Source organism: Euprymna scolopes, chromosome 20, assembly GCF_053919585.1.
Source record: "Euprymna scolopes isolate OS-2025 chromosome 20, ASM5391958v1, whole genome shotgun sequence".
NCBI classification, from domain to species: Eukaryota; Metazoa; Mollusca; class Cephalopoda; order Sepiida; family Sepiolidae; genus Euprymna; species Euprymna scolopes.
This window is the reverse complement of record NC_136501.1, coordinates 31527585-31535607: the sequence shown is the minus strand read 5'-3', so window position 1 is coordinate 31535607 and position 8023 is coordinate 31527585. Positions and strand designations below refer to the sequence as shown.

Sequence of the window (8023 nt, the reverse complement as noted above, 5' to 3'; positions counted from 1 at the left end):
TATAAAAATCTACAAAATTAATATGAGAAAATAAGCAAGAAACTAAAAAAACAAACATAAAACTAATCAATAGATTAAAAACAATTGTTGATAATGCTACTCACATATCCGGACACTTTGCAAGCCTTCTTGATTTTTTTCTGAGAACCTGTTCTGAAGTGTGCTCATGAACTGTTCTATACCTACTGGAATATTCGATCGCATCCAACTTTACTGATTGGTTAATCGTCTGTATTGTGAATGTTATGCCCTAAAAGAAATTCAAACAGATGTCAAACTATCAGCTGTGTCACATCCCAGAATGTTCCGCCGCCATTGTGACCAGAAACTTCTATGTCAATTGCTTTTAATAGAGCAAAGGTTCTGAAATCAGAACCGCTTTTAACTACTGCAAAATTGTTATAGAAAACCCGAGAAAGTGTATGCCCAGTCTATTAAGTCTAGAATGTCTGCGAAGAAGCTCTATTCCATGAGTTTTGGCGAATAATAAACAGGGTATTCATAAGGAACCAGAGGTGGTTTTCTCAACATATGACAAAGTTAAAGATTTTGCAAACAACTATCTGTAACTTGAACCCGACATTCTGTATAAAGGCTCGCAAAGAAACCAAGTAAAAAAAAAAAAATTCCATACGATTTGTTTTAGTTGAAAGAAAAGGCATTTATTACTGGTCGTTTGCACACAAAACCGCCTGTCGCGTATTTTTCCAAGCCAGCTGCATTATGGTCGCATTCCTGATTTTCTCCTTGGGGTCAATTAACAGTTTCTTAGTCTGTAGCTATAACCAGCTGTTATGTCTGTAATACGTTTCACTGTATACGGTACTCCGAAAATCTTGTTAAAAGTTCGGAGGATAAAATGAATTTTGCATCTTGTTTAAAAGTTCCTGTCGTGCCGCCACGTTGTTACAAATATCTCTGCCGTGTCGACACGTGCTTAAAATTGTCCCTATTTCCGCCACGTGCTTTTTTCCTCTGCTTTTTAAACCTCCCTCTTCTTCCTACTCCCCCGATTCCACTGTGACGTCATGCTCGCGCCACGGCCTGGTCATTTGAATACGTGTCAGTCGTTTCGTTACATGCCTATTTTGTGAATTTTCCCCTGTAATTGAAAACACACACACAAAAAAAATGATCCTGACACTATTCCAACCATAGTGCTTAATAGCTCTACTGGAAATAGCTTCCACTCTTACAGATCTGTTTAATTGTTTGTGACGATCCAAGATCGTTATTACCCAAAATAGGTAACAGCAGAGCATTCTAATGAAGGAAACCAGTCGCCTATCAGGTTGGAGTAAGAAACCATAACCAACTCTAGCGCCATAGATAAATGCAACCATTATTTTAGTTGAGTCAGTCACTTAGCCAGGCAGTCAGTTACACCCGTCGAATGATTTTGGAACTCCTTTATCAACAAGTGGTAACGTAGAAAAAAGAAGAGAAATTAGGAAATTCTTCGAATGGATTGGCTTTAATGTGCTCTAAATCTGCAATAAATCATGGACTTTTTAATCATCTTAGCAAAGATAGTATACTCAGTAATAAGCAATAGGAATTTCATCCTGCAAGATCAACAGCTGATATACTGACTGTTGTATCACACAGGGCCCGTGAATCGATTGACACGGCTTAGTTTCTAGAACGATATCTCTTGACAAATTGAAAGCGTTTTGAGAGGATTTGGCAGAAAGGTCTACTTGCTAGTTATGGAATATCTGGAAATGTCCTCTCAACTTTCAAATCTTTTTTTATCACATATGTTTATAAAAGTAATCGTTTATAAGCAGAAATCAGAAGCATGTAGTATCAACATCGACGTGCTTTAATAGTCGCGTCTTGGTCCAACTGTTACAGGGAAAGGCTGTTCCCTTTCCATGTAAATAAGAGTATTAGATAGGTGAAAATGAGATTAGGATAAGCCGAGACTCGAACCTTGTAAGCAAGGTTAAGAATTGGAATGTTAAAATTTAGTCTATTGTTAAATTCTATTAGAAATAGATATTGTTTATATAGTAAAAAAGAATTGATTGTTCATTCTTTTAGAAAACTGAATATTAAAAATGTCAACTAAAGAATGAACAATGCAAATTAAAAATATATTGTTAAAAATAGGTTAGAGTTATATGTTGAGAATTCTTTTGTTGTTAAAAGTATGTTTGGAAAAACATGCATAGCCACGTGAATTGGTCACGTTTGGGAAACACACTTCTAACGTCATAGACGAAGGGGAATTCACAATATAGGAGCTAGAGCCAGTCGGGAAGTCAGCAGAAGAGTAGAGCCGAGAGCAGTTGAGTTGAATTGAGTTGGAGAGTCATTTGGAAGCGGAAGGGAGAACGTTTAAACTATGCAGATCCAAATTTGAATTCCTGACGTCATCATCATTCGACCGGTCCAAAGAATAAAGTATCATCATTGTGTTTTTGTAACTGTTGTCATGTGCCATCTTTCAACACCCAAAAGGTAATGTGTTACTAATTTTTAATGAACATTGTGTAACTCTTCGATGATTATACATCTCCCCTCCTTCGTGTTAAGAACTAGTATACATCTCCAGTCTGTATATATATTAAGTTTCAAGCATCCCAGAACTGTTGTAACGTAATTCCCCATTGAGGAGCGTTAGAACTACGCTGAAGTAGCTTTTTATTCCCGGGCGAGGCCAGATAACCCAAGGATTTAAGATAGAGAAGATAAATATATATATTTTATTTCATGTCGAAATAGATATTGTTTTAAACCAGAGAAATATATTTTTACGGCTAAAAGTTGATAACAGGAAATTTCACTTATAACATTGTCTGGCCTTAAATGAACCCAGGGTCGGATGTCAGAATTGACATCTGACCTTGAAAGTCGTGAGAATGAGTGGTTCGGATTTCAGGTGTGGGAATGATGCCCACCCAGGAACCTGGGGCTTAGGATTTCGTGGAGATTTCGTAGCGAAATCTTATTGGCTGGGGAGAATTTCCACCCCATCCACATACCTTACTATATATACGACTGTCGTGCGAAAATTAGAGAGATAGAGTTGTCGCAGAGTAGAGTTGGGAGTTGAAGCAGATTGCTTGTTGAATCCCTGGAGAGGGGACCCCTCCCCACCTCATCCATCCGTCTGTCGCTGTCTGTGAAGAGAGTTGAGACTTTGAAAAGAACTTACAAAATCTGAATGAGAATTGTAAAAACATTTTGTACATAATTTTGTGAAAATTAAGCTTCTGTACATAGACTACAGTTGTTTGTCTTTCTTCCTGCCTGCTGCTTCGATATTCGCTTTCAGCATACCAGATTTCATGTAACAACCTCAGAGAAGTCTAGACGACATGTGCCGAGAATCTAGAGAAAATAAGAGTCCTTAACGACCTTCTCGAGTGAGGCATTACACTGACATATGTATAAATGTCTTCTCTCCCTCATCATTACTATCGTTATATTCGTTATGTGTATTGTTCCAATATGAAGGCACCGTCATATCTCTTTAATATATATCCCCACCTCTCTTTAATATGTACTCCTATGCAACACAACCCTCTATCTGATTTTCATCAATGATATTCTAAACCTCATTTTTAGATTATTTGTTGATATCTGTATAAATGGATCAACGATCTATGGCAACACATCGGAGGACATTAATGATCCAGATCTTTCTAATTCTCTGTCTTCCGACCTAACACACATGGTCCGATACGGAAAAAAGTGGCTGATTACTGAGAAAAATTTTTTTAAATCAAACTTCTCTCCTTTCACTTCCAACGCTCAGATCCTCACTGAACTAAAATGAACTGAAATGAATGGCTCTCTCCTTGAAAAAGCTCCTGCTTTTATCAATTTCTGGGACTGACGCTTGCCTTAGACTTAAAATGGAAAACTTACACAAAATCTGTTGCTAAGGTCGCTGAAAAATTAGTTGGAGAACTTTACCGCTATAAAAGGTATCTCGCTCCCGCAACAATTGTCAATCTGTATAAGAGTTAAACGTGTCCTAAGATGGAATAGTATAGTTGCCATATTTAAGAAGGGGTTGTTCACAACACTATGTCCTGTTTTGACAGAGTAGAAAATTGACTTCGAAATCTAGTTCGAATATCCTCTTAACTTCCCTGCAGTCCTTTCGTACAAAAGAGACATTTGCTAGTCTTTCTCTGCTCTATAGTTGCTTTCATGTGAGTTAGGTTTCTTCCTTAGAACTACCCGTCTGTAGAATCAATACTACGGCGCTGCTAACACCGGTAACGATGTTCACCGAGCCAACTTCTTCCCTATCATGTACACATACGGCATAATCACGTGGACGCACTGGTTCCCGCCAGATCATCAAAGTTAAGCAACGTTGAGCCTGGTCATTACTAAAATGGGTGACCAATTTGGGAATTCAAGGTGCTGTATGTAGGAGGACGTCGACACCTCTCGACAAAAAGTTGCAAAAACCTAACGTCGTCATCTCCCCTAACGGGGATATACATGCGACTGGGGACCGCTTGTGAATTTCATACTCCCATCAAACTTCCTCCTTCGGGCGAAGCCGGTTAAACCCTGAATAGGGTTGGTGCTGACTTCACACACACTGTCATGTACACTACCCGAACCACGACGTGTTCCAGTAATATAGATATACTAGCAGGCCGCCCAGCGTTGCCCGGTCGTAAGATACGCTTAAATATGATATTTTAATTGATGCAGATATGACATATTTATTATGATAGACAATTCTTTATCGATTATTGTATTGAACCTAATATATATGAGTGAGATCAAAACTAAAAAGAAAATTGGGTACCATTAACTACAATCGAAACCAAAACATACAACTCTCCACCCTCATTCGTTAGCCTCTGAACCACGCTTATATTAATGTTAGGGCAGTTAATCGAAATTGGGAATTGGAAAAATTTAAACTTTTATTTTTTTTGGGGGGGGGGAGATCAGAATCGGTATCGGAATCGTAAAAATTGGTGCCTATTTTCCGATGCCAAAAACCGATTCTTTTCATTGTCTTTTTTATTCAATTTTGTTTAAAGAAAAATCTTCCACCGCTGATAGTAATGATCAAATAATAAATATTTATTGATTTGAATTAACACAAAAATTAAAATCTGTGTGTTTAAAAAATTTTTTTTTTTTTATATACCGCAATTGGGAATAAATAACGGCTCAATGGTTACATATTTAAGGATTTATAAAGAATCGGAATCGGTAATTGTATCGAAATAGGGAATTTAGTACAGAATCGGTAATTACATCAGAACCGGAAAAATATTGGAATCGTCCCCTGACTTATGTTCTCCTACTCGCAATTCTTGTTATCAAACTCCAGCTCACATCTGCCAAAGAGACGCGATCTATCTCTGACAAACAGGCTTTTATTGGAAAAACCGACTGCATCTCATTTTCATATTTCCCCCAAATCTCGTTACCTCACGTGACCACCAGTTCACAAATAGCAGGAGCGGCCATTTTGTTTTCTTTCTTTGTCCCTTTCCTGAAACGGGCGGCACGTTGCACAAGATCAGGTTTGTACTACTTTTTAATCACACACACACACACACACACACACACACACACACACACACACACACACACACACACACACACACACACACACACACACATATCAATTCAGATGTGTTGCCATAGATCGTTGAAACGGGCGGCACGTTGCACAAGATCAGGTTTGTACTACTTTTTAATCACACACACACACACACACACACACACACACACACACACACACACACACACACACACACATCAATTCACATGATAGAGATTTAATCAACACAAATAGTATGAAACATCTTAATAAATAACGAATACAATAAAAATTAACATTTCGAGGAAATTTCTTTTCTATATTGTCCGTTCATCTGGAATAGTTGCTCCATATCCGCAAACTCCCTTGAAAACTTCGTTCGTCGCCAGATTGTCCTGCCTGATATGCACTTAATAGACAATTCTCGAAATTCATACTAGTTGGCATACTCTATATTTACCAATAAAACTCACGACAGTAACTGTAATCAAAATAAATAATAATTGCTTACCTTTTTCTCGTTCACACTAGACTAGTGTGAACGAAACCGTCATCATTTAATGACTAATGACGTCATCTATCAAAAAAGAGGTCGATAACCGCACATAATGAATGAACATCACCCATTAAACCAGGGATGTGATATAAGAGTGCGCAGTCGATGAAGTTATTCGTCAAACCATACAAAGAAAGGGAAAGTGAATCCTCATGACGTATTTTTTCTAGACGACGCGTAATTATCCCGAATCATGGGTAGTCTATACGATGAATTGTCTCGGCCTCTGAGTGTCTAGTAATTTATAACTAAGGCTAAGACAACAGCATATTCTTTTCATTGTTTTGACTCTTGAGTGTGTATCCGTTGATATCTTATATGCTTTCATATAGAGTAATGTGGTTCTCGGTTGATTAACTGTGTCTAGCTGTGTCGGATATATACTCGAGAGTCAAAATAGTGAAAACAATATTCTGTTGTCTTAGCCCCTTATAACCTTGCATCTTTACCCAGCTTTTCTGAACATTACTTGTAACAAGATTAAAACCTGGCGTATAAAAATAATGCCGAGAACAGCAGTTTTCCTTATTGCATTGCAGGCCGGTAATAATTAAAACAAACACAGTGGTATAATTAATAATAATAATGTGTATTAGCGAAAATGTGTTACAGAAGTACATGGCATGATTCTGCGGATCATAACTGCAACAAATCGCGGTAATCACTTCCTTCCTATCGCAGAAATATGTGACACAAGGTCGGGAGGTAGATAAGGCAATCCAATGCCCTTATAGCAGGAGCACTTTGGTCTTTTGAAAATTGTTTAAGCAATTCGTCAGCATTCTTCAGTCAAGGCGTCTTAAGAAATAAACTTGCCCAAACTCACACGCGAGAGGCAAGGCCTGGGAGGTCGAACCTCTTAGATGCGTCAGTCTGGCAGATAAAAGGTCACCGAAATGATTCAGTTTTTGCCGGACTGATTATTGAGATCGAAACCTCGACTGGCATTTCTGCGTGTATTAACCGCGACTCTGTAAAGAACCCCCCCTTCTATTAAGTCTCGTTTTTCTGCTGACGGCACAGTGGTGGACGCCAAGCACATAAACAAGACGCCTCGAAGGCAACGCTTACACAGTACATGTAGACATATGACAGTGTTAATTTCTCTCTAAAATTATTTCACCTTTGATATAGTAATTGTTGGATATTTAAAAAAGGACTTTAATAGTTTTGTCCATATCGTTTTCAGAGTGAAAGATAAAAATGTGCAAAAATCACGTTCAGAGTAAAATTCAAGCTGGATGACAACATATCTTGATGTGAAAATATTAGATAAAAATCAAATACTTGCTGTATAAATATGTATAACATAAAATGTTTTGTTCATATTGATACAAAATTCTAATTTAATTTGAACGTATATAAAATTGAACTTTTGTAGCCACCTTTCGACACCATTTTCTAAGAATTTATTAGCAATAACATGTTATCAACTAAAAATTCCGTTAAAACTTTTATGAGGTTCACTTTCCCAAACAAGTCATATTTACAAGTGGTTGCACGAGATTTACTAACTGATTATTTTCTCCTCCCCCTCTCCTCGACGTAACCGGGAACTTTTATACATTTACCACATTTTTTTCACACACGCGCCACTGTGTTTACGTTGTTATTCCGTACCTTTAAAATTCGTTTTTTAGTCTACTCTACGTAAAATACAAACCGTTCATTTCACAATTAACTATTACGTTCCGGTCAATTTGATTGGATGTTCATACACGTTTATCGAATGAAGGGAATATCGAATTACAGGAATTTCGAACACATAGCTATTGAAAACCAAACAACATGTCGTGAACAAAAACAATAACTTCGAGGCACACTAATATATACCTTCATACGCTTGTTTCTGCCTCAACAAAGGAATCGAATATTAGAAATGACGTTCCCCTTTCCAAAAAAAGCAAAATTCTTTTTCATCTTTTCTTTCT

General features: G+C 37.5%; 1 protein-coding gene across 1 annotated transcript in view; it reads right to left on the bottom strand.

Moving 5' to 3' along the window:
- Positions 1–414, bottom strand: part of LOC145241653 (uncharacterized) — a 14468-nt gene extending 14054 nt beyond the window's left edge. The window contains exon 1 of the mRNA XM_080104787.1: positions 105–414. The gene's annotated coding sequence lies outside the window, so the exon portion shown is untranslated. The remainder of the gene's footprint in view (positions 1–104) is intronic.
- Between the last annotated feature and the right edge of the window lie 7609 nt (positions 415–8023).